General features: G+C 50.4%; 1 long non-coding RNA gene across 1 annotated transcript; it reads right to left on the reverse strand.

Moving 5' to 3' along the window:
* Positions 1–16,942: 16,942 nt before the first annotated feature.
* LOC128335881 (uncharacterized) lies at positions 16,943–20,849 on the reverse strand. The gene is made up of 3 exons (XR_008311759.1): positions 20,639–20,849; positions 19,915–20,071; positions 16,943–17,568 (listed from the first exon to the last, which is right to left on the reverse strand). It is a non-coding gene; the product is annotated as an uncharacterized LOC128335881 (long non-coding RNA).
* Between the last annotated feature and the right edge of the window lie 5,283 nt (positions 20,850–26,132).

The following is a 26,132-nucleotide window of genomic DNA, read 5'->3' on the forward strand; positions in this document are numbered from 1 at the left end:
AGGAAAAAGTGGGATATAAATGTAGCAAACCAACCAACATATGGTTTGGACTATTACCATATTTACCCGCATAGAAGACCACTCTGAATTCCAGATGACCCCCTTGGGAAATGGAGCTTAAATACAGGTTATCGCTCTATTTACCCCCAAAGGAAGGGGACTCTGCATTTAAGACAACCCCCCAATTTCTAACATCCAAGGACTTGGAACAAACCCTAGTCTTGGATTCAGGTAAACACGATAGCCCCCCACCCCACCCTGGTGATCTCCAACTAGAGTATTTTAAGTATAAATGGGAATATATTCTTTCTGCAGCTAATTCTAAGGGGCCTGATTAAAAATATTGGTTTCTCTAGCAGCTAGCAGGGTGCCCATGGGTTTGAGGTGATTATGTGGGGGCAGAGAGTGAGTCTGATCTCCAGCACAATGGTTTCTGTGGCACCATTGGCCGCAAAATGTAGCCAGTTATTTTGAGCTTTGTGGCACTGTGACACTTCCTCATTGGCTACATGTCCCCTGACTGGCCACAAAATGTAGCCAATTATTCTGAGCTTTGTGGCACTGTGACACTTCCTTATTGGCTACATGTCCCCTGACTGGCCACAAAATGTAGCCAATTATTCTGAGCTTTGTGGCATTGTGACACTTCCTTATTGGCTACATGTCCGCTGACTGGCCACAAAATGTAGCCAGTTATTCTGAGCTTTGTGGCACTGTGACACTTCCTTATTGGCTACATGTCCGCTGATTGGCCACAAAATGTAGCCAATTATTCTGAGCTTTGTGGCACTGTGACACTTCCTTATTGGCTACATGTTCCCTGATTGGCCGCAAAATGTAGCTAATTATTTTGAGCTTTGTGGCACTTTCTTATTGGCTACATGTCCCCTGATTGGCCGTGAAATGTAGCCAATTATTTTGAGCTTTGTGGCACCACAACACTTCTTTACTGGCTCCATGTTCCCTGATTGGCTGCACCATGGCGATGACTCCCACCCCAGCTCCTCTCCCAGACGCCATCCCCTACGCAGGGGGTGTCCGGAGCCTGGGATGGCCACAGGTTTGCTTTCTAAACTGCATGGTTGCTTTTCAGGGAAAGACGGTAACCATGCCGATGCCAATCCCCCAGCGGCAACGCCAGGATGTCTTCTACTGCCCGGTGGGGTACCAATCCGAGTACACGCTCCTCCACACCACCCGGGTCATCAAGTACGTCTTCCTGGACGGCAGCCAGAACATCGCCCCCTCGCCCCACTCCTCCCCGAGCTTCCAGCCCCACCTCGACTACCTGGAGTCCTACCCTCTCGAGCTTCCGGACCCCAGCCTGGCCAACTCTTATTGGGTCCCAGATCTCGAGCGCCTTCCCATCTTCATCACACTCTCCAAGAGCCAGGAGAAGCTGAGCAGTGGCTGGGGGCAGCCTCTTTGCTCCCGGGACCGTCTGCCCGTCTTCCGGCAGCTGTGCGGGGAAGGGGCCGCTCCGGCATCCCGCAGACAGGAGGATGTGGGGGGCCCCAAAGCCGCAGAGAGCGAGTCGGAGGATTCAGAGGTTATTGGTGGACAAGGACTCCGAGAGGAGCTGTCCAGAGAGGAGGAGGAGCGAGAGGAGAGTGAAAGTTGTGTGCCTGCCCTGACTGCTATCCAGGGAAGGGAGGCTAAGCCTTAAGGGGCTTTTTCCGAATTCACAATATAATCTGTGACGCCAACGGTCGGTGGGTGTTTTGTTCTTGACATACTGCGGAGCGCAATGGCATGAGTTGGAAATAGCTGTGGGAAATGATGACCACATTGTCACACCAACATAGGAGCCTAGGAAGGTGCCTTCTACTGAGTCAGACACTTGGTCCATCTAGCTTAGGACACTGCCTACACGGACTGGCAGCATCTCTCCAAGGTTCTAGGCAGGAGCCTTTCCCAGCCCTACCTGGTGATGCTGCCAGGGGTTGAAAGGGGGACCTTCTTCTGCATGCAGAGCAGATGCTTTACCAGTGAGCGGCAGTCTCACCCTTAGGAAGCTGCTGTCTACTGTCTCACCCTTAGGAAGCTGCTGTCTAATGTCAGGCCATTGGTCCATCTACCTCAGGACTGTCTTACACTGACTGGCAGCATCTCTCCAGGGGTCTAGGCAGGAGCCTTTCCCAGCCCTACCTAGTGATGCTGCCAGAGGTTGAAGCAGGGACTTTCTTCTGCATGTAGAGCAGATGTTCTTCCACCGAGACCCCTGCTTGAGACCCTTGACAGCCATTCAGAGTGGACTGTACTGAGCTACATGGACCAAGGGTTTGACGCTGTATAAAGCAGCTTCCTAAGTACCTCTTTATCCAGAGCAGACACTTTTCAAGGAGGAGTCACAGCTCAGTGGCACCTGGAACCTTGCATGCCAAAGGTTCCAGGTCCACCCTGGGCAGCATCTCCAGGTACAGCAGGGAAAGGGCCTCTGCCTGAAAAGCTGGAGAGCTGCTGCCAGTCAGAGTAGACAGTTCTGGGATCGCTGGAACAAGGGTCTGACTCAGTGGGCGGCAGCTCCACTTGCTCATCAGGAGCATGCATGGCCCGGTGGCAGAGCATCGGCCTTGCTTGCAGAACTCAATCCCAAGCTCAGTCCAGGGCAGCATATCCAGGTAAGGCTGGGAACGGCCCCTCCATTTGTCCTCTCCGCATACACAAAAGGGAGCTGCACTGCCCACCTCCTGAGCCACTCTTTCATTCAAAGCATCCAGTCCCCGCCTCCCCCCTTTGCTTGCCATTCGTTAGCTAATGAACTGTGCTTGCTGTCTCCGTATTGATCCGTGCCCCCAAGGACCCCTCTTGAGAACAGGGGCTGGTATCCTCACAATGGTGGAGAGAAGCCGAGGCATCAGATGTATTGTGCAATGCAGCTTGGATATCCACCAAGAATCAGGCCTGTGGCTTTGTGCGAGAAGGAGAAAGAAATGAGGGCGGGTGGAGGAGGGAGAGAGGGAGGGGGGGAGAAAAGGAGGGAGAGAGAAAGGGAGGGAGAGAGAGAGGGGGGAGGGAGAGAGGGGAGGGAGGGAGGGAGAGAGAGGGAGGGAAGGAGGAGGGAGGGAGAGAGAAAGGGAGGGAGGGAGAGAGGGGGAGGGAAAGAGGGGAGGGAGGGAGAGAGAAAGGGAGGGAGAGAGAGAGGGGGAGGGAGAGAGGGGAGGGAGGGAGAGAGGGGGAGAGAGGGAGGGAAGGAGGAGGGAGGGAGAGAGAAAGGGAGGGAGGGAGAGAGGGGGGAGGGAAAGAGGGGAGGGAGGGAGAGAGAAAGGGAGGGAGAGAGAGAGGGGGAGGGAGAGAGGGGAGGGAGGGAGAGAGGGGGAGAGAGGGAGGGAAGGAGGAGGGAGGGAGAGAGAAAGGGAGGGAGGGAGAGAGGGGGAGGGAGAGAGGGGAGGGAGGGAGAGAGGGGGGAGAGGGAGGGAAGGAGGAGGGAGGGAGAGAGAAAGGAGGGAGGGAGAGAGGGGAGGGAGGGAGAGAGGGGGAGGGAGGGGAGGGAGGGAGAGAGGGGGAGAGAGGGAGGGAAGGAGGAGGGAGGGAGAGAAAGGGAGGGAGAGAGGGGAGGGAGGGAGAGAGGGGGAGAGAGGGAGGGAAGGAGGAGGGAGGGAGAGAGAAAGGGAGGGAGAGAGAGAGGGAGGGAGGGGAGGGAGGGAGAGAGGGGGAGAGAGGGAGGGAGGGAGGGGAAAGAGGGGAAGAGAGGGAGGGAAGGAGGGAGGGGGAGAGGGAGGGAGAGAAGGAGAGAGGGAGGGAGGGAGGGAGGGGAAAGAGGGGAAGAGAGGGAGGGAAGGAGGGAGGGGGAGAGGGAGGGAGAGAAGGAGAGAGGGAGGGAGAGGAGGGGAGAACAAATTATGGAATCTGTTTATACATGTCTTTGCACTGACAGTATTAATTTTGGATGCAAGGGAGGGAAATCTAACCCTCCCCAGCGACCTGACGATCTTTCCTAATGGAAAGCATGTCAAGCTTGCAATGAATGAATGAATGGACCATTTGCATGGGAAAGTAACTAATGTGGGCTGAGACTATTCCGCCCACCCACACAACACGCCTCCTTCAGACAATGCGGGCAATCTCCTTAATGGAGTGAGAATCTCCATGGGGGCAGGGAAGGTCCCCCTCCTGGCTCCCCTCTCACCAGCCGGATCTCTTTCTTCCTACACGGGAAGAAGCGGTGTTGGAGGAGCCGTGCCATTGTGGGGGGTAAAGAAAAGGGAACAGGTGAGCAGTGAACCCCCCCCCTTTATTGCATCCCCTATACCTGTCCCCTAACGCCCTGGGCATTGATGTCATCTTTGACAAATGTGCATCTAGAATCCCAGAATTAGAGTTGGGGGGCTCTTCAGGGTTTCTTAACCTTGGGCCCCCTGATGTGGTTGGACTACAATTCCCCTCATCCTCAGCCACAAAGACCATGTCTGGGGGATGATGGGAGTTGTAGTCCAACAACATCTGGGGGGCCCCAGGTTAAGAAACTCTGTTCTAGTCCAACTCCTGGCTGAAACTCTGGAGAGACGCTGCCAGTCCATGCAGATGATATTGGGTGGACCAAGAGTCTGACTCGGTAGAAGGCAGCTTCCTATGTTCCTAAGAAAGGCCTTCTGAATTCCCAACAGGCAAAGCTCCTACACAATTACAGCCAGGTTCATGGTCTCCAGAGCTACACTGGCAGAAGCTCTCCCAGCTTTCAGACGGGGGTCTTTCCCAGCCTTATCTGGAGTCACGCCAGGGGTTGAACCCCTTGCTTTTGCATGCAAATCAGATGCTATGATCCCTCCTTAGGAGTCACCCCCTCCTCAAAAATATCCCCTCTGCAGCTTCACCCCAGAAACACCCCACTGAACCACACAGGCCTAGAAACTTTAAACAGAAATCTAAAATACCCAGAAGAGCAAATCAAAGGCAAAGAACATAACGGGGGAAAAACAGAAACAAACAGACAGTAGCTAAAAGCAGATTAATTGTAATTGAAAGCTCAGGGGATCTAGAACAAACTTAGCTGACGACGAAAATATATTATGCTAAAATATGTATCTCCAGTCACAGGAGAAGAAAAACCCCTTTCTGCCTTGGTATAAGACGAGACAGAGTATTTCTGTATTGTTGAAACGGACTTTCCCCCTCGCTTTCTGAGAACCTGAAATGAAACATCTGAAAAAATGGATTTTAGTTTTGCATTTGGGAATTGCCGAGTTCAAGACGGTATGGGACAAATGTATCTGTTTTCATTGTTATAAGATTCTATATAACAATTCTATTTGTGCATTCCATTCCATTTATGCATCTCTGTATAAAGATCTGCAGAGCAAGGGTTCTGATTCTTGAGTGCCTGATGGACTACAACTCCCATCATGCCTAGGCAAAGGCCATTGCTGCTGGGGATGATAGGAGCTGCAGTCAAGTCAACCACATCCGGGAATCCTGGTTACCAGCAATGCTGGTCACGAGATGTGGCTGAACTACATCTCCCACCATTCCCAGCCACAATGGCTGAAGGCCCTTGGGAGTTGTAGTCCAACAACCTCTGAGGGTCCAAGGTGGAAAACTCTAGCTATGCATTCTCTGTAGAGCTTCTGCATCTTCCTTCAAGACCTCCATCTCCCATTTAGCCCATTATGACCTGCAGGTCACACCTCCCAGGCTGCTTGGCCATGCCCACACACCTTGGCCATACCCACACACCTTCACAAGCATGTCCCTTTCCCCCTTGGCTCGATTTTGGAGCCTACGTGATGTTGCTGCACTCTGGTGTTTCGTCAAAGGCTTCCCAAGTTTGCTTTCTTTTGAAGTCATGGTTTTGGAGATGATGGGAGTTGTAGTCCAGAACATCTGGGGCCCCAACGTGGAGATTCCCTTCTCTATCATGTCTCCCCTTGGTCACCTTTTTTTTCTAAACTAAAAAGCCCCAAATGTCATAGCCTTGCCTCACAAGGAGCTATGCTCCCCGATCACATCCATTGCCCCCTTTTCTTTAATTTTATTTTTAAGCAGCTCCATCCTGGTGCCTGTGCTAACCTCTGTGCCGGGCCCCTGAAATCCTTCCCCTTCAAAATACTCCCGGTCGCTTGTGATCCCAGTCACTTGTGTGTGATGGGAGTTGTAGTTCTGAAACATCTGGAGGACCACAGGTTGGAGACTCCTGAATTCGAATAATGATTTTTTTGTTAGTTTGTTTTTTGTAATACCTAGAGAACAGGAGGCTGTTGGTTGAAATCCCCATTGGTCTGTTTCCTGGACTATGAGAAACAGCTATATCGGGCAGCAGTGATATAGGAAGATGCTGAAAGGCATCATCTCAACTGATGCAGGAGGAGGCAATGGTCCACCCCTCCTGTATTCTGCCAGCAACAACCTCAGTGCTCTGTGGTCGCCAAGAGTCGACACCGACTTGATGGCACAACCTTTCCTTTCCTATGGGGCCTTTTAAGCTTGACGCAGCATGGGGCCTAAGCTTGACGGAATTTGACCCTGCCTCTTGTCCTCTTTGGGCAGAGTGGGAGGAGGGTGTCCAGAAGCCACCACCAAGCCAGACCGGGTGGTGGGACCTGTCTTTGTCTGAAAGGAAAAATTCACTCCTTGCTTATTCTAGTTCAGGTCATTCCACGCCCCAGTTGAATGCATCCAGAGAGGAATTGGTCCCTCCCACCTTGAAGGAATGTCCATCAAGATGCTGACAGTGATTATTGGGGTGTCTGGGGGAGGAGCCATTCCTGGGTTATTGAGGGAAACCCCACTCCATGAGAGCCAGCGTGGTGTAGTGGTAAGAGTGCTGGACTAGGACCGGAGAGACCCGAGTTCAAATCCTCATTCAGCCGTGAGACTAGCTGGGGGACTCTGGGCCAGTCACTTCTCTCTCAGCCTAACCTACTTCGCAGGGTTGTTGTGAAAGAGAAACTCAAGTATGTAGTACACTGCTCTGGGCTCCTTGGAGGAAGAGCGGGATATAAATGAAATAAATAAATAAATAAATAAATAATAAAGTGGAAAGCTCCCAAGTCTGAAGCCATCTTTCCCACAGTGGGTTTGCGCGACAGATATTGTATGCACTTTGGCCCCTGCTTCCCAGGTGACGGGGAAATTCACTCAGTAACTCAGAATTTTCTCTTTCTCCCAATTACATATCTATCTAGCTAGCTAGCTAGATAGCTCCCTTCCCTTCTTCCCTTCCTTCCTTAGGAACATAGGACGCTGCCATATACTGAGTCAGACCCTTGGTCCATCTAGCTCAGTATTGTCTACCCAGACTGGCAGCAGCTTCTCCGACTCTAGAGACAGGAATGCCATCCCTAGCTTGGAGATGCCAGGGAGGGAACTTGGAACCTTCTGCATGCAGGTGCTCTTCCCAGAGCGGCCCCATCCAGGGGCGTAGCAAGGTTGGAGTGGGCCCAGAGATGAGATTTTAAAATGCCCGCCCCACAAAAAAAAGTCCAGGGCCTCCACACACCCCAGGCCCCCAAGGATTTAAGTCTGATATTCCAAAATAAGTATGCTGCCTGGAAATGCATTTCACTGAATACACGCTAGGGATGTGCATTTCATTTTGGATACAAAATGTTTTGTGCCCAAAACAGGCCATTTCGGCTGTTTTGTAGCCAAAACAAAACACCCAATTCTCAAAACAGAAAATGCTGTAGCCGAAACAAAACATCCCTGTTTCGGATACAAAACAGTTTGATGTTTTGGCTGTTTTGGAACTCCATTTTGCAATCGCGAAAGGTCTTTCTCCTTCAGTCTCCATTTTGAGTTTTGACATCTGTTTGGATTTCCAGCCCTTCCAGCCTGCAGATTGGCCAGCGGAAGCATGAGCTGATCTGCTGGCAATTGCCTCCTTATTCCTTTTCAGGAATAAGCTTTTGTACAACAAACAATGTTTGTTTCTACAACATATTTTCTACAACAAACCATGAATCCACTCTCATATGCTACCCAAGAATCTACACTCAAAACGTCTCAGAAACAACAGAACCCCATACCCCATGGGTTAGCAACCCATGGGGGTGGTTGGCACCCTATGTGCTCTACACCACCACTTGCTCTGGGCCATCCCGATGCCCCCCAAGTGCAGTTACGGGACTGCTGAAAGCTCCATCATTCCCTTTGGGGAAGAACTTTAAAGATGTGTAAACTCCATTAAATCTTTAAAAATCAGCCCTCTGCCCTATTCCTTTGAAATAATTCTTGCAGGTTCCTTGCCCCCACTGGGCACTACCACACACCCTGCTCTCCTCTGGGCCACCCCTGTCCTCCTGACATGAAGCTATACTTTTGTTGAAACCGTCATTCTACCCTATGGGAAAAACCTTAAACCTCAAAAATTCACCAAAAACCAGCCGTTTGCCCAATTCCTCTGAAATGTGGATGGTAGTTTCCACCCATTGGGCACTACCACCCCCACCCAGTAGTTTTCCCCGGGGCCATTTTTTAAAATCCAAAACGTTTCAGATTCGGATTTTGCAATTTCAAACAAAGAACAAAATGGGGGTGTTTCAGATTGGCTGATTTCGAAGAAAAAAAGAAAATGGGGGTGTTCGGATTCAGGCCAAAAACAAAACAGAAAAAACAAAACAAAATGCACAACCCTAATATACACATGCACACTTCACAATATATAGTGATATACATTGAGTACTCTATATTTGTGCTACTTTTAATGCCTAGAACACACTAGAAACACTCATTATTAAAACTGGCCCCTCGCTGCTGCAAAGGAGATTTTCAACCAGGCAAGGTGAAATCTGTTTTCTCAGAATTCTGATCCAATTCAGATTCCAGGAAATTTTTCACCTGGGGCTTCTAAAGCTCTTGAACATGCATCTCCTCTGGAATTATGGAGGTGCTGCATTCACAGGTGGGCCAGGTTGACACTGAAGTTGTCCCTGCGAATTATTGGGGAGCAGTTCGCACGCAAGAAAAAATAAAATAAAATGCACCACACATGCTTCAGAGTCCTCACTCAGACATTCTGGGTTGCAAAACAACTTGAACATAAGTGCATTTATAAATGAATGAATGAATATAATATTGTTGGTTCCAGAGGTTTTTGTAATTTTCTGCCATGAAACAAGCCACATATAGGACTTTTTAGACAGTTTCTTTTAAAAAAAAACAACCCAGCAAATTTCCCAATTTGTTTTAAAATTAAATATTCAGATACTTCTCTGTCTCCACCCGCCCCCTGCCCCATAGCAAAGCCCTACAGCAAGTAAGTAGGTCTATTATATATATATATATATATAATATATAAAAAATTCTACCTGGCAAAAGCTGGGCTGGGCAGAGGGGCTGCTGCTGCTGCTGCAGAGGCTGGTGCGGGCCTCTCTGGCTGGCTGGCTGGCTCCCTCCTCCCTGGCTGGCTTGGGGCCAGCTGGCCTACTCGAGTTAAGGCTTCAGCCAGGCCTACACGGAGGAGGCCCCTCTGGAAGCCCCACCCACCCACACATCAGCTGAGAGGCGGGGAGAGAAGGAGCTCCTAGCAGCTGATTGGCTGCTCAGCTTGCCGGCCAGGAGGACAAGCAGCAGGGAGGGCGAACAGGGTGAGGGACTGAGGAGGGGTCTGGGGGCTGGACAGGAGGAGTCATGTGAGGTGCCTCGGGGGTGGGGCCTCCAGGCAATGGGGCCCCCAGACAACTGTCTCCCTTTGCCTAATTGTAATTCTGCCCATGGCCCCATCCCCTGAGGGGAACATTTTAAGATTACTGACATGTAGTTGCCCATTCCCATGCAAACCTTTGCTTAGCAAAGGGCACAATTCACACTTGCTACCACAAGACCAGCTCTCTCTCCTTCCTTCCTTCCTTCCTTCTGTCTCTATTTATCTGTCTGGGGGTCAATACATCTCCCTCTCCCACCTCCAGTTCATTTACTAACTTTCCATATGCTGCAATGGGCGAGACTGATTCTGACCTGTCGATAATACCCTTGTGGGGGGGTCAGGCTAGATGTCCTCTTAGGACCTGTGCCCACAGGACGCCGCTGCACAGCCAGGCCCCTCCCCACTGGAAAGCAGCCCAGGGGCTTCTGCAGAGAGACGCCTTGCTATCACTCGCGGACTGCAGTGGAACAGAGAACGCCCTGGGGCAGTCTACACTCTCCCTCCTTCCACCGCTCCGCTCTGAACTGCGGAGGCAGCGCTCCCACCTGTGGGGCCAAGTTAGGTTGTGCCGAGTCGGCATTCTCGGCCCGGCTGCGAGGCAGGCAGCCTGCTGAGAGCTCCCGCTTGGCTCCTCTCCACAGCAGCCTGCTCTCCCGGCTACCCGCAGCCTGGAGGCCGGCAGCCCGGCTGTGGCTTGCTAGTGACACCCAGTGGCACTGCAAAAGGGGCGTCCGTCGGGGGCCTTTCGCTCGGAGGGCAGATCGGCAGAGGCTTGCTGGGGTTTGGGAGATGGAAGGGAAGGGAAGAGGCCTTCTGCGCAGACAGACCAGGAAGGAAGGAAGGAAATGCAGAGAGAGGGGGAGAGGGATGCCAGGCAGGGAGGGAGGAAATGCAGAGGAGAGAGGGGGGATGCCAGGGAGAGAGGGAGGGAGGGAATGCAGAAAGAGGGGGAGGGAGAAGGAGAAGGGGGATGCCAGGGAGGGAGGGTCGGAGGGAGGGAGGAAATGCAGAGAGAGATATACCAGAAAGGAAGGAAGGAAGGAAGGAAGGAAGGAAGGAAGGAAGGAAGGAAGGAAGGAAGGAAGGATGGATAAAAAAGGAAAGAGAGAGAGAGAAAGAGAGAGAGAGAGTTAAGAAGGGAGGGAGGGAGGGACGGACAGACGGAATGCAAATGCAGAGAGAGGGAGAAAGAATTAAAAGACAGACAGACAGACGGACGGGCAGACAGACAGAGATGTCTGGAAGGGGAGCAGTTGCAGAGGAGAGGCCAACTGCGTTCTATTGAGTCAGACCTAGGAGGAGACGGGGATGGGGCCGTCACTCAGTGGAAGACGAACTCCAACTCAGAGACCGCTCCTGTTGAATCGTGGCACCGCCCGGCCTGCCTGCAGGATCCTCGGGCTGGATTCCAACCCACCCCTCTTACTCCTGCCTGGCCAGGGGGCTACCGGGGCCCAGGGGAAGAGATGCCCTCCCCGCGCGTCCCTGCCTCTAATGCCTCAGATGCCACCAAAGACACACCAGCGGAGGCAGCGTGGGCGTTCAACCCAGCCATTAGCATCGACTCGGTTATCATTAATATGGACGGAGGCGGCTTATCCATTTCTGCTCGATGCTGCAAAGCAGGGTATCAAATGGCCTGGCCGGAGGGGCCGGGGAGGGCTTCAGCATCCGCTCCCGGTCACTGAATTGTGATGGGGAAGCACAGCTATTGAGTGTGGGGGCTTGTGCTGGTGTGCTGAAGGCTATCCTGTCCAGAGGACAAGGCATTTCCAAACACCCAAGGAGAGAAGAGGGCCTTGTTGTTTGGGATTACTGCCTATATTAATGCCACTCCAGATATTCTCCAATTCCAATGTTTAGGTGGGGGAAATGTGATCAAGGAGCAGGTTCCTCCCCACACTGGTGTGGCTATCTGCCTTTATTTCAGTCCTAGCAGCACTGTGGTTTCCAGTACCTGCTGCTTGTTTCTCCTGCCTAGATTAGTACCATAGGTGGTCTCAGCCAATCAGGGATCACGTCATGAGCAAGATTTTAGGCCAACCAGGGATCGTGGCATGGGCAGAATTTTATGCCAATCAGGGATCATGGCATGGGCAGGATTTTAAGCCAATCAGGGATCACATTGTGGGCAGTAGTTTACATGACTACATAGCCCATCGGATTTGGCTAGGCAATCTGATGGGCTTTGTAGTGGCATCAAATCCTGTCCACGGCATGCTCCCCGATTGCTATAAAAATCCTGTCCACAATGGGATACCTGATTGGCTGGCATAATCTATAGTGCTGATCTATGGCCATCATTGAAGGTTATGCCTCCTAGATTAGTCAAACTGCTTCACTGCAGCCCTAGAATATGTTTGCAAATGTCAGGCAAGCTTTATTAATAAGGTAAATAAACTAACAACATTACCTTTTCTCAGTAAGTATTTTATGGATGACAAAATCCTCACTCCTCATATAATGTAATTTGCCACCCTTTAGATCCTCCAAGCTACTTATTTCTAGAGCAGGGGTAGGCAAGGTATGCCTCCCCAGATGTTGCTGAACTACAACTCCCATCATCCCCAGCTGTAATAAATTTATTTTATTTTATTTTATTGACATTTATCCCACTCTTCCTCCGGGAAGCCCAGAGTGGTGTACATGGTTATAGTTATCCTCACAATAACCCTGTGATGTAGGTTAGGCAGAGAGATACATGACTGGCCCAGAGTCACCCAGTGAGTTTTGTGTCTGGGAGTGATGGGAGTTGTACTTCAGCAATGCCTGAAGAATGGCACCTTGTCTACCTGTGTGCCTGCTAGGGATGTGCACGGAACCGGTGATGGCCGGTTCGAAGGTGTGGGGGGCAGGAGTTCGAACCGGTTCGAAGGTGTGGGGGGTTTGAGCCACTTCAAAGGTGTAGGGGGATAGTTTTAAGGATCGGGGAGGGGGCCAATGATTTTAAAGATCGCACTGGTGGGAATGTGGTGGGGAAGTAAGAACATCCTCCCCGGTCCTTAAAGCTACCCGCCCACACACCTTCGAACTGGCTTGAACGCCGGTCTTTCAAACCGGTTTGGCGGCCACCGAACCGGTTCATGCACCTCCCTAGTGCCTGCCAGATGGCAGAAGACAAACCGCCCTGGTGTTACTATCCGGTAGTTATCAGGTGACATGCCCAAGGCATGCCTGATCATCGCAGTCACTTTCCTCCATGGGACAGAAAGCAGCAACCGTTGTCCATTAACAAATCCCCGAGACAATCTGGTTAAGCCTTTCAGAAAGGAAGACACTGAGCTGAAATGTGAGCATTAGCATCTCCCGTCGCTGGCACGATGAGAGACCCAGTGAAGCAGCCCTGATGCGATCATCTCTTTGGCAGGGCATCCCCCTTGCAAAGTCAGCAGAGGAGCACGCAGACTTCTCAGTCAGGGACGAGTGCCAGAGGTTGCCAAATCCATCCTCCGGGTCCTCCCACTCAGCGCCTTCTCTCTCTCTCTCTCTCCCCCTCTCCTCCCTTTCGCCTGCTGCTCGTTTCTGCAAAGCCATTGAAGAACTTGTAAATTTGTTTTAGGATTAGATTAATAGGCTCTGTGATTTGTAAACCAGCGCCCATGACATCACCGGCAAGACGGAAGGCCTTCTCAGCTCGATCCAGGGGCTTAGGAAGAAACGGTGTGCTCAATATGTTTGACACAGTCCAGAATTGATGTATTCATTGTAGGTGGGGATTTGGGGACATAGGAAGCTACCACATACTGAGTCAGGCCATTGGTCTGTCTGGTTCAGGACTGACTTCACTGCCTGGCAGCAGCTCACTGCAAATCAGGTATTCTATAGCTGAACTAGAAGGAAACAGGCTTATCCCATCAGTCCATCGGGTTCAGTATTGTCCCCTCTGACACAGCAGCTTCTCCAAGGTTTCAGGCTAGAGTCTTTCACAGGCCAACCTGGAGATTTTTCCGGGGAGGGAACTTGGAGAAAACAGATGCCTTACAGTGCTCACCTGTCATGGCTCAGACTTCTGACTCAGAAGAGTCAGAGCAGGACAACTTACCAGCTAGTGAGGGCTTAGAGGCACAGGCACAGCCACAGGATTTGGCAGAGAAACCAGACTCTGGAGCTGAGGATTCGCAACAGCTGCCAGACATGATTTCTGATGGGGAAGAGCCTGGGATTTCACCTGTCTTGAGACGACATCTCAAGAGGCAGGCTCAATGGGAGTCACGCAGGTGTAGGAGATCTCAAGAAAGAAAGTCAAAGTGCTGACTCAGGGAGGCCTGATTGGCTGCTGGTTCTTTTGAGCCATATATATTCAACAGTCTCTCTTTGCTCTGATGCTGTTTGCAACTTCGTGGGCTGCAGATAGTGTGCTCTTGAATTTCAACCATTTCTGTGTCCCAGTTTGCCTTGTCTGTACTTTCCTGCATTGTACCCTTAATTCCTTGTTCTGTGTTCTTTGCTTGTTTCATTCCTTGTTTTGTCTTTTCCTTCCACTTATTGCTCAGTTAGTGTTAGAGCGGGGTACCTAGTTTCAGTTCAGGGGACTTAATCCATTGACTAATTGCTTTGTGAGCCTTTTATTTTCCTTCATTTGGTTTTGCTGCTGCTTTCTGGTTACTCTCAGGGGGAGTGCTGAAGGGGGTTGTAAAATCCTATTGGGTTAGCTGAGCTAACAGATTCACGACATCACCGTGGTAGTCTCCCATCCATGTGCAAACCAGGGCAGGCCCTGCTTAGCAAAGGGGACAATTCATGCTCGCTCCCAGAAGACCCGCTCTCCTCCCCAGATAACGGCTGGCACATGATCCCTTTGGTTTCTTCCCGCAGCATTTTTTGCCAACACACACGGCCAGTTCTGGGCACCACCTGGAGCCTGCTTGGGCTCTGCTTTTTGGTTGTGAGAATGACCCTTTTACTTCATCCCTTGCGTTCTTCAGCTGCCCAATCTAGGAGTAACAGTTTTGGTCTCCCCACCAGCTTTTCTTCTTCTCCTTTTTAAACGAAAGCTACAACCCCCCCCCCCAGGAAACTAAATGCACCTTCTTTCATCGCAACCTCTAGGGTCCCCCCCACCGGCCTCCCGCGGCCGCACAATGCACTTGTGACACTCACGCACTGCCGTCCAAACACAATCGCAGCTCGAACTCCTCAGGCTGAACAGCTGGCCTCTCCAGAGCTGTTTGGAGATAGTTCTGCCACTCCAACAAAGCCTGGCCTGGACTCTTAATGAATTTAAATGTGGGTGATCCTCTTCCCAATGCCTCATTGCCAATGCGCCTCACACGGAGACACTAATTAAGAGGAACGCCTCCAGCCAATCCCAGGGCTTTGAAGGGGATGGGTTGGGAAACCGTAACGGTGGGGTGGGCTGGGGGTGTTCTCGCCCAAGAACAAGAGTCATTCCCAGGCCAGCCCGAGGATCATCACAGCGGTCTCGCGCTGGATTCGAATCTGATCTTCCTGAATTGGATCTTCCAAAAGCTCCCCCTCTTGATTTGTATTGAGCTGTACGGCTGGGGAAATCCAGCGAGACAGATTCACTGACAGTCAGAACAGAGGAAGCTGCCTTGTACTGAGTCAGACCATTGGTCCATCTAGCTCAGGACTGTTTGCACTGACTGGCAGCAGCTTCTACAGGGTTTCAGGCAGGAGTCTTCCCCAGCCCTACCTAGATATGCTGCCAGGGATTGAACCTGGGACCTTCTGTATGCAAAACAGATGCTCTTCCATTGAGCTATGACCTCATCCTCTAGGAAGCAATATACTGAATCATCCATCAACTCTTGACCATGGATTTCCCAGAAGCATCACTGTGGGTAACAGGATACTGGACTAGATAGGCCCTGGGCCGGATCCAGCAGGGCTGTCCTTATTCTTATGTTCTCTTAGGAATAAAGCTTGTAACACTTTAAAAGGATCATTGATTTCAGTCTATGAGCAGCCACTCGCCATCCACTACAGCAATACTTGCAGTACATAAAATACAATACATGCAAGGCCAGGATGCATTGATAAGGGATCCCTCTTCACCTTGTACCTCTGACAAGCCAGACAGGCAGCGAAGCGCTCTGAAGCATAGATGTGGTGATGGAGCTGCCTCTCCGCAGCAGGCATGAACAGGGCCATCCTGATATCCTTTTAGCTCTCTCCGACCTGCCACTGGGGCATCTGCTTACAAGGAAATAAACTCAGCCCCGAGACAAGGCAGTTTCGAGACAAGGGATGTGACCCACATTAAGTGCTGTCTGCTTCGGGGAAGAACAGGCAGGCAGATAAGAAAGAGGTTCATTTAAAACCTTGTTTTTCTCCCCCATCAGGATTCTGAAAAACACCTTTCTGTTTTTAAGAGTGCATGACAATGCTTAACAGGCCATCTTCTTCGTTAGGGACATAGGAGCATAGGAAGCTGCCATATACTGAGTCAGGCCCTTGGTCCATTTAGCTCAGGATTGTCAACTCAGACTGGCAGCGGCTTCTCCCAGGATGCAGGCAGGAGTCTCTCCCAGCCTTTTCTGGAGATGCTGTCAGGGAGGGAACTTGGAACCTTCTGCATGCGAGCAGGCAGATGCTCTTCTACTGAACTATGGACCCATCTTTTAAGGGGAATATATTACGGTACTCACATATGTAGTCTCCAACAAGGCAAACCAGAGCAGACCCTGCTTAGTAAAGGGGACAAATCTGAATGGTTTGACTCAAATATGGGTGATCCAAATTCAAATCAGATCACCCCTTAAAAGGGAAATTTGATTCAAATCCGAATTGAATTTTTGGTGTTTGATTCGAATTCAATTTGAGAGCTGTTTGGCACCTTTTAAAAACCATTCTGCCCTCCTGATTGGTTAAAAATGGTACCAAATCAGGGTTGAATCGATTCTAATTTGATTTGAAAACCAATAAAATTTATTATTTTAAAAAATGATTTCAATTTGAATGGAATTTTTGGGCCAGACACGAATTTCATTTAAATTCAAAACAAATGTTTGGCATTCAATTTGAATTTGAAACTAATAAAAAAATTCATTTTGTGCACATCTCTAGACAGTTCAAGCTTGCGACCACAAAACCTGATACCCTCCCATAGTCCAGCTTCCCTAATTGGGTCAAAACGTGGTAATTTTCTGTAACCACTGTGGTTTAGTGGTTAGAGCAGGGCTAATACAACTATAGCCCTTCAGCTGTTTTTGGACTACAACTCCCATCATCCCCAGCAACAGTGGCCAATAGTCAGGAATTATGGGAGTTATAGTCCAACATCTGCAGGAGGGCCAAAGTGGTGCACTCTGTCAGAGTGCTGGACTAGAATCCGGGGGACCCGAGTTCAAATCAGCCATGGACCTCACTGGGTAACTCTGGGTGTGTCACTCCAAATCGAATCGAATCAACTTTATTACAGTCTCTGACCAGCTATAACACTACTCAGCAAGCAGTCATTTCTTTCTGCCTAACCTGCCTCAGAGGGTTGTTGTGAGAATAAGCATAACCACATACACCGCTCTTGGCTCCTTGAAGAAAGTGTGGGGAATAAATGTAAAACTAAAATAAAAATAAAGAAAATAAAGAGAATCCATGAGCATCAGGAGAGAAAATAGCAGACGGAACTAGAAATCAGAGTGGATTTGAGAGACCTCAGACCTGGAGCCTGCTGTGTGAATCTGTGGCAAAAAAGGCAAACGTGATCCCAGGATGATTTAACAGGGAAGGAATGAGTCACATGCAAAAGAAAAGAGAGAGGAGAGAGAAAAATTTCCCATTCTCAAAAGAAGCAGTAAGATGATACTGCGATGCTGTATGGACGCCACGTTTCTGAAGAGCTGTTGAAAATTTGAAGAGGCCTCTAAGAAATCCAGCGAGTGTTAACATCGGGATAGTTAAGTCTTTTCCGTTTGTCAAGAAGGAGGTCAAGGGAGCACTCGAATTACAGCATCTGTAGGCTTTCAATGAATACAGCCGAGCTGTAGACGCTGGCAGAGGTCTACAAGGAAAGGAACCCGGGGCTGGAAGGTAAAACAAGCAAAATTAAGATTACCACGGACTTTGACATAAGGTGAGCAAGCGTTCGTCGGGCAAAGCAATACAGAATCCGGCGACAGGCAGAAGCCAGTTCTCACATGTGCCCGTAAAGGGAGAGAAGATCCCACAGGTTCTTATTTATCCCTCCTGGAAAGCAATCCCCCAAAGCCTCCCTCCCGTCACCCCACAGACTCCCAATCAGCGAAGGCGATGCGCTCTAATCCTCAGCAAAGGGAGACGTTTTCAATTTGCGCTGAAAGGTCTCGGAGGATGAAGCCGTCAGCGGAAGATGCCCAGCACCTCGTGGCATAATATCCTGGCAACAGTGCAGAAAGGAAAAATGCCTCCTTTAGACACTAGAGCAGCGGAGTTGTTTTGCTGGGCCCGGAGCTCAGAGGTAGAGAGCATTTGCTTTGCACTGAGAAGGCCCATGATTCGATCCCTGGCAGCATCTCTGGGTAGGACTCGGAGAGACTCCTGCCTGGAATCTTGGAAAAGCTGCTGCCAGTCTGGGTAGACAATCCTGAGCTTGATGGATCGAAGGCTAGGCTCAACTTCCTATGTTCTCATCAAAAACCATTGTCAGGCTTAAAGGAAGGCTTAAATAGTAGTACATCTGCTGGTCACCTCCAGACTTGACTACTGCAATGCACTCTATGTGGGGCTGCTGTTGTACGTAGTCCAGAAACTGCAGTTGGTCCAGAATGCGGCAGCCGGGTTGGTCTCTGGGTCATCTCAGAGAGACCATATCACTCTTAGCTTAAAAGATAGACACTTGTTGCTGATATGTTTCTGGGCAAAATACAAGGTCTTGTTTATAACCTATAAAGCCCGAAACAGCTTGGGCTCTGGGTATTTAAGAGAACATCTTCTTTGCTATGAACCACACCACCCATTGAGATCATCTGGAGAGGTCCGTCTGCAGTTGCCACCGGCTCGTCTGGTGGCTACTCGGGGACAGGCCTTCTCCACTGCTGCCCCAAGGATCTGTAATGTGCTCCCAGCTGAAATAAGAGCCTCCCCATCTCTGACAACTTTTTAAAAGGCAGTCTAGATTATTATTATTATTATTACATTTATATCCCACTCTTCTTCCAAGGAGCCCAGAGAGGTGTGCTACATACTTAAGTTTCTCTTTCACAACAACCCTGTGAAGTAGGCTAGGCTGAGAGAGAAGTGACTGGCCCAGACTCACCCAGCAAGAATCATGGCTGAATGGGGATTTGAACTCCAGTCTCCCCAGTCCTAGCCCAGCACTCTAACCACTACACCACGCTGGCTCTCAAAGATGCATTTGTTCACCCAGGCTTTTAATTAGATATCGTTTTAATTGTGTTTTTAAAAGTTTTAAGATTTTAAATTTTAATTGTGGAAACGTTTTAATCTTTTTATCTGTTGTTTTTATTGTTTTGTCATAAACCGCCCAGAGACTTGGGTTTGGGATGATATACAAATGTGAAAGATAGATAGATAGATAGATAGATAGATAGATAGATAGATAGATAGATAGATAGATAGATTTAAGTGTCTGACTCAGTATACGGCCCGTAGAGAGTTGTACAAAGAGATGGAAGGAGGGAAGGGGAGAGAAAGGGAGGGAGAGAGTTGGAAGGAAGGAAGGAAGGAGAGAGAGAGAGAGGTTGCAACATCCCTTCTTCCATGTTGCATCTCTGCTTACATGCTGAAAGAGAGAGCAGGGCCTCCCGCGGCCTTTTAAAAGCCGTAATTAATTGTCCAGTAACTGCAGGATAATTGCTCTCCTGTCTTGAGAACAGGGAGTTACCTTGAAAGAAGGTGCAGGGAGAGGAAAGAAAGGTTAATTGACATTAAACAAGCAATGTGTTCCACTGTCATGCAGCAGCTGTAGGGCAAAGCCTTTCTCCGTGCCTTCCAGGGAATTGGGTGGCATACCTGGTGGGTCTCCCAGGACTGACAGCCCTGCTTCCGAATCCTGGATTTGTGGAGAAGGGAGGGGTGAACACTCTGCACGTGCTCAGAAGACACTCTGTGAATTGCACCGGAAGCATTCGAATGGCTGAACCTAAGCACTGTAAACAGATCCGGAACTCAGCCCCGGCTCAGATTAAGCTCTTTGTTGTTTTGTTTTAAATTTATATCCCACTTGTCCACCAGGGTTATCTTTATCTTCACAACAACCCTGCGAGGTAGGTTAGGCTAAGAGAGAAGAGATGGCTCCATCTCATGGGATGGGCCTGGGCTCTCTCTCTATCCACTCTCTCTGCGGCTTGCATCATTGTATAGATTTCTACCATGTCTCCACTTAATAGACTTTTCTCTGAACTAAAAGGCCCCAGATGTTGTAGCCTTACCTCTTCCAGCAAGTGTAGAGGGACTATTGTTCTGATTCTGATCCGGCAGGAACTAGCCAACCCCACACTAAAAGGTGCTTTTCCTGGCGTCTTGAAATAGCTCTTTCTTCTTCGATCCTTTCAGAGTCCTTGCTTTGTTCAGGTTTTCGAGGTTAGGCTAGAAAAGGACAAGGGGTGGGGGCAAAATGAGAAAATTGACAGACAGAAGGAAAAAATGGAAAGGAAGAACCCTTTTCATCCACTCCCCTAAATTATTGTGGATCACTTCCGACCATATCAGCTGCCCTATCTGTTTTCCGTCCCGGTGGGTGGGAGAGGGGGAGGAAAAAAGAAATATATTGTTTTTTGTGATGCTAATATCCTGCCCACCCGCTGAAAAAAGAAAGGGCCTGCTCTGCCATCCTGTAGAGGATCCTTTGGCAAAAGGGAGAGAAGGAACCCGTCCGCAGGAACCGGCCTCAATGCAAGGCCCAGGGAAACGAAATGACAGGAAAACCCAGAGGGTGGTTGGCTACCGATGGGGGTGATAGCCCCTTGGAATCATGCCTCTTGCTTTGGGGGAGGTTCTGCCCTCATCCCCATAGGGCTCCAACTGTTCCTAACACAGGGACATAGGAAGCTGCTGCAGGACGAATGTGGCCCTTGGTCCACCCAACTCTGGAGTGCCTACACTGGCTGGCAGCAGCTCTCCAAGGTTCCAGGCAGGTGTCTCTCCCAGCCCTACCTGGAGATGCTGCCAGGGAGGGAACCGGGGACGTTCTGCAGGCAAAGCAGAGGCTCTTCCACTGAGCACTATCAGAGGAAGCTGCTGTCTACGGAGTCAGATCCATGGGTGGAATTACAATTAGGCAGGGGGAGACAGTCGTCTGGGGGCCCCACTGCCTGGAGGGGCCCCCCAGAGACACCTTATATGACTCTCCCTGGCCAGCCCCAAGGCCCCTCCTCAGCCTCTCGCCCAGTTGGCCCTCCCTCGTGCTTGTCCTCCTGGCCAGTAAGCTGAGCAGCCAATCAGCTGCTAGGAGCTCCTTCTCTCCCCGCCTCTCAGCTGATTGGTGGGTGGGCGGGGCTTCCAGAGAGGCCACCTCTGTGTAGGCCTGGCTGAAGCCTGAACTCTAGTAGGCCGGCAGGTCCCAAGCCAGCCAGGGAGGAGGGAGGCAGCCAGCCAGCCCGCCAGAGTGGCCCCCACCGTCCTCTGCAGCAGCAGACCCCCTGCCCAGCCCAGTCTTTGCCAGGTAGGATGAGAATTCCTCCTTTTGGTGGTTACCCAGGAACCAGCTTGCTTGCTGTAGGGCTTTGCTATAGGGCAGCAGGGGTGGGGTGTGGAGAGTGAGAAGTCTCTGAATATTTAATTTAAAACAGCTTGGAAAATTGGCTGGCTTTAAAAAAACCGAAACTATCTAAAAAGTCCTATACGTGGCTTCTTTCATGACAGAAAATTACAAAAACTTCTGGAACAGACAATATTATATTATATTATATTATATTATATTTATATTTATGCATGCATTCATTCATTGATACATGCTCTTATGTTCACGTTGTTCTGCAACCCAGAAGGTCTGAGTGAGGACTCTGAAGCATGTGTGGTGTTTTTATTTTATTTTATTTTATTTTTCTTGTGTGCAAACTGCTCCCTTATAACTCACAGGGACAACTTCAGGCCAAATCTGGCCCACCTGTGAATGCAGCATAATTCCAGAGGAGAGGGGGTGTGTTCAAGGGCTTTAGAAGCCCCAGGTGAAAAACCTCCTGGAATCAAACTTGATTGACTTGGTTCAGAATTCTGAGAAAACAGACACAGGCTCACCCTGCCTGGTTGACAGTCTCCTTGGCTAATCTGCAGCAGTGAGTGGCCCATTTTAATAATTAGGGTTTCTACTAGGCATTAAAAGTAGCACAAATATGTAGTATTCAGTGTATATCACTCTATATTGTGAAGTGTGCATGTGTGTATTCAGTGAAATGTATTTCCAGGCAACATACTTATTTTGGAATATCAGACTTAAATCCTTGGGAGCCTGGGGTCTGTGGAGGCCCTGGACTTTTTGGGGGGGTGGGGGGGCATTTTAAAATCTTGTCTCTGGGCCCACTCCAACCTTGCTACGCCCCTGGTCAGATCCTTGGTCCATCCAGAGCAGTATTGTCTACACTGACTGGCAGCAGCTCTCCACCGTTTCAAACTCCCAGATGGCATGGCCACATTCCCTATACATTTACGGGCCAGACCCTATTTTTCTCAGTCAAATGTTGGAGGGTATGGATGCATCCAGACACCGGTTCTGTACCCAAGAAGCTGCCTAGCCTGGAACTGGACAGTTGGTCTGTCTGACCCAAAATGGTGGACTTGGCCTGGCAGCAGTTCTCCCAGGTCTTTCCCAGGCCTGCAGCCTGCAATCTTCTCATCTGTAGAGACCGGAGATCAAATCTCTGCATCTTTCCAAAAGATGCTTAGGCGATGTTAACAGACAGGAAAGCGCTTCTAGGAGAAGCCGCCTCGTCCACCGCCGAATCGCATTCCGTATTCCAGATTCGTCTTGTCTCCCTTTCGAGATAGTTTAGGGAACCTGAAAGAGACAATGGGGGCCGCCTGGGAATAAAACCCCGGCTGCTGTTTCGAAGGTCGTCAATCTCCAAAGCTGCATTTGAGCAAAAAGACTTTCCAGAAGAAAATTGACATTTTCTTTTATTGCCCATCGGCTTAAAGCCTCTGGATTTGATGTTATGAAATATGGGCATCAGGCTTCCCAGCTGCTGTGCGTCGCGGTTCCAGGAATGCCTGACTAACGAATGCCATCTTCTTTGACATCTCTCTCCTCATACTGTGTTGCTATTGCTCCGCATTGGCTAAAGATAAAACGAATTTGCGGGGAGACATCTCACCATCGCGTGTTCATTCACCGTATCACAGCATTTGAGAGACAGAGGGGGTACCATGGAGGTCATCTAGTCTGACCCCCTGGAGGGCTCACCAGTTCATGAGGCAGGATGTTCCCCTGTCCAGCAGCTTTTACCATTAGGAAATCCTTCCTAATGGCTACCCTGAAAGTGCTTCCCTATCATTTCAGCCCATGCAGCAGTCCGTCAGAGTAAGTTAATTTGGACGATGTGGCGACGCTTCCAAACCTCAGGTACAGTCAGCGAAACTCACCCCAAACAGAAGGTTCAATTTACGGTTTGGGGAGTTAAACCTCGGGATGCTTTTGTGACAAAACCACATTTGGACGACCACTAAAGCAAACCTCCGCCTTGCTCACCTCTGGTCTGGCATCGTGTCTGAAGGCGGCCATATATAAGAGGAACATCAGAACACCGGAAGTCAAATTATACCGAGTCAGACCCTTCGTCCATCTAGCTCAGTATTGTCAGCACAGACTGGCAGCAGCTTCTCCAAGGTTGCAGGCAGGAATCTCTCTCAGCCCTATGTGGAGATGCCTCCAGGGAGGGGACTTGGGACCTAGATGCTCTTCCCAGAGCAGCTGAATCCACTGAGGGGAATATCTTCCAGTGCTCACACATCTCCGATTCAAATGCAAACCAGGGCAGACCCTGCTTAGCAAAGGGGACCATTCATGCTTGCTACCTCAAGACCATTATATTCGTATTCTGTTGTTATTTTTTCCACTCGTGGACCACCAGGGGCCTGCGGGCAACAGGTTGGAGGAACCACTGTTCTGGACCATGAGGTCTAGAAACTTGGAAGGTTCTTTGGAGCGGCATTAACACTGTTGAAAGATGAACTGGAAATCACATTGGTATATAGAAAACTAATAAAAATATAAATGCAAAAAAAAACCCCACTGCATCCTGCCCCTTTTCTCTCTGCGCATGGCATGCCAGTATCCACTTGCGGCCCGGGTCGTATCGGATTCCTCTGGCATGTTCCCACTATTGACAGCTTTGAGCTAATTTATGACACCCTCGGTGGCTTAATTATGCTGTCAGATCCATCTGTCACTTTCCCTGATATGAGGAATAACGGCAGGCCATTAGCCGGGTAATAGTTGCTGTTAAAAGGATTGTTTTACACTATTAAAGATTAAGAGTGTAAACAGGTTTTTTCCCCTCTCCCCCATTCCCCCGTATCCCCGCTGAGGTTGTTAATGCCATTTCAACGGTCCGTCTTGACAGCTGTCCTTCGGTTGGGATGCACCCGGCGGGTGAGAGACAGCCGAGAGCAAGGTAATGGACCAGCATTTGTTATGGGCCTCGATAAAGCGTGGAAGCAGCACTGGAATGATGATGAGGTTTTTATGAGAAGGTATCGATCGGACCCGATATGGGGACGGGGTGGCTCAGGGGACGGCAGAGGAGGGCCAGCCCCTTCGCAAAGTTGGCCCTTGCAAGATTTGAGCGGAGAGGAGGGCCGCTTGCCGGCAGCTCCACAGAAACCCAGGAAGCTGTCTTATGCCAAGTCCGGCCCTTGACCCATCGGGCTCGGGATTGTCTACACTGACTGGCAGCAGCACCCAGACAGGAGTCCCTCCCACCCCTACCTGGAGATGTGGCCAGGGATTGAACCTTAGGAGCACCCGCCTGCAAAGCGAGTGCACGGCCAGTGAGCTATGGCCCGATCCCTGAAGAAAAATATCTTACCGCAATAAGATATAGTCTCCCATCCACATGCAAGTCAAGGCAGACCCTGCTTCCTTCCTTTCTCCCTGGTCTTGTGTGCATAAGCATGAATTTGCTAAGCAGGGTCTGCCTTGGTTTGCATTTGGATGGGTGGTTACAGGTGAGCACTGTTTGCTGTAAGACAGTCCCCTGAGGGCAAGAGTTAGGCTTAGGCTTATGGTTCTCCACCTTCTCTTGCAACCCACCCACTCCAGTACCCCTCAGAGATTTTTAGTGTGACCCATCTTCCGCGGTGGGCCCACACAGCCCCACCTACGGTCATGAGGCAGGGAGTTCCAAAGACCAGGGTGCCCATTCTAAACCGCTGCTGCAAAGATGGATCCACCAGGCTCCCAGAGTCACCAGCCACACCCGTTTGGTCCATCAGGGATGTTGTCCGACGCCCCTTTACCAGCTTTGCCTCCCCAACAGCAGCCTGCATCAGCTCCCTGCAGATGGCGGTGACAAAAGCTGGAGCCAGGAGGAGCCAGCATCTCCCTCCAATCAATACTCGCTGCCCGGCCTCGATCGCTCTTCTGCCATGTTACATAATTGTCTTCTGGGGATGATGGACGGCCCTGTGTTTGGGGCGTCGATAATGGCCGAGTGATGATGAGCCCAGCAAAGCGCCGCTCCCAGCCCAGAGAAATAAGGGGGAGGCCTCCCTCGAAGGGAGTGGGGCAGGGGACGGCTTAGTAGGAGAGGCAGCAATTCCAGGCACAGCCCTTTGAAACTCTCCGCCATGCACACCCAGATATCCAGTGGGAAACCACTCCCACGTGCGCATAGGCCACAGCAACAGGCACACAGGCGGAAGCCGAGGAAGCCGCCATATGCAGAGTCCCGTCGGTCCACATCGCTCAGTGTTGTCTACCCAGACTGGCAGCGGCGTCTCCAAGGTTGCAGGCAGGAGTCTCTCTTGGAGATGCTGCCGGGGAGGAAACGTGGAACCTAGATGCTCTTTCCAGGGCACGCCCATCTCCTGATGGGAATATCTTACAGTGCGCACGGGTAGTCTCCCATTCAAATGCAAACCAGGGTAGACCCTGCTTAGCAAGGGGGACAATTCATGCTGGCAGCCACAAGACCAGATAACAGCCACGAGACCTCCTCCTAGAGGCCAGATAAATAGCAAGCCGCCTTCTACCAAGTCAGAGCACTGCTCTGTCTGCCTCAGTATTGCCTACACTGACTGGCAGCAGCTCTCCAAGGTTTCAGGCGCGGTCATTTCCCCGTCCTGGAGACGCTGCCAGGGACTGACCTGGGGACAGTTCAGAGCAGATGCTCTTCCACTGGGTTATGGCCCCATCCTCGGGAGGAGCAAAGCAAGCAGCCTTATTCAGAATCAGGATACTGGTCCATCGGTCTCAGATGCTAAATCTCCACTGAGCCGGATAAGACTACGAAACCCATGTGGCAGTGAGAGTGTGCCGGCTGGATGTGACTACAAAGCGCATGATGCAGCGCGGGAGCAGTAGCGGGATGCCAATAAACACGGGGTTCTGGCCCACGGGAAAGACTGCTGCAAGCCATGAACACTGATGCAACCACGGACCCCCGTTCTCCAACTCGGAGCCGGTCGATGCAGTTGCCCGAGAAGCAGTTTA

The sequence above is a fragment of the Hemicordylus capensis genome, chromosome 12 (assembly GCF_027244095.1).
Source record: "Hemicordylus capensis ecotype Gifberg chromosome 12, rHemCap1.1.pri, whole genome shotgun sequence".
NCBI lineage: Eukaryota > Metazoa > Chordata > Lepidosauria > Squamata > Cordylidae > Hemicordylus > Hemicordylus capensis.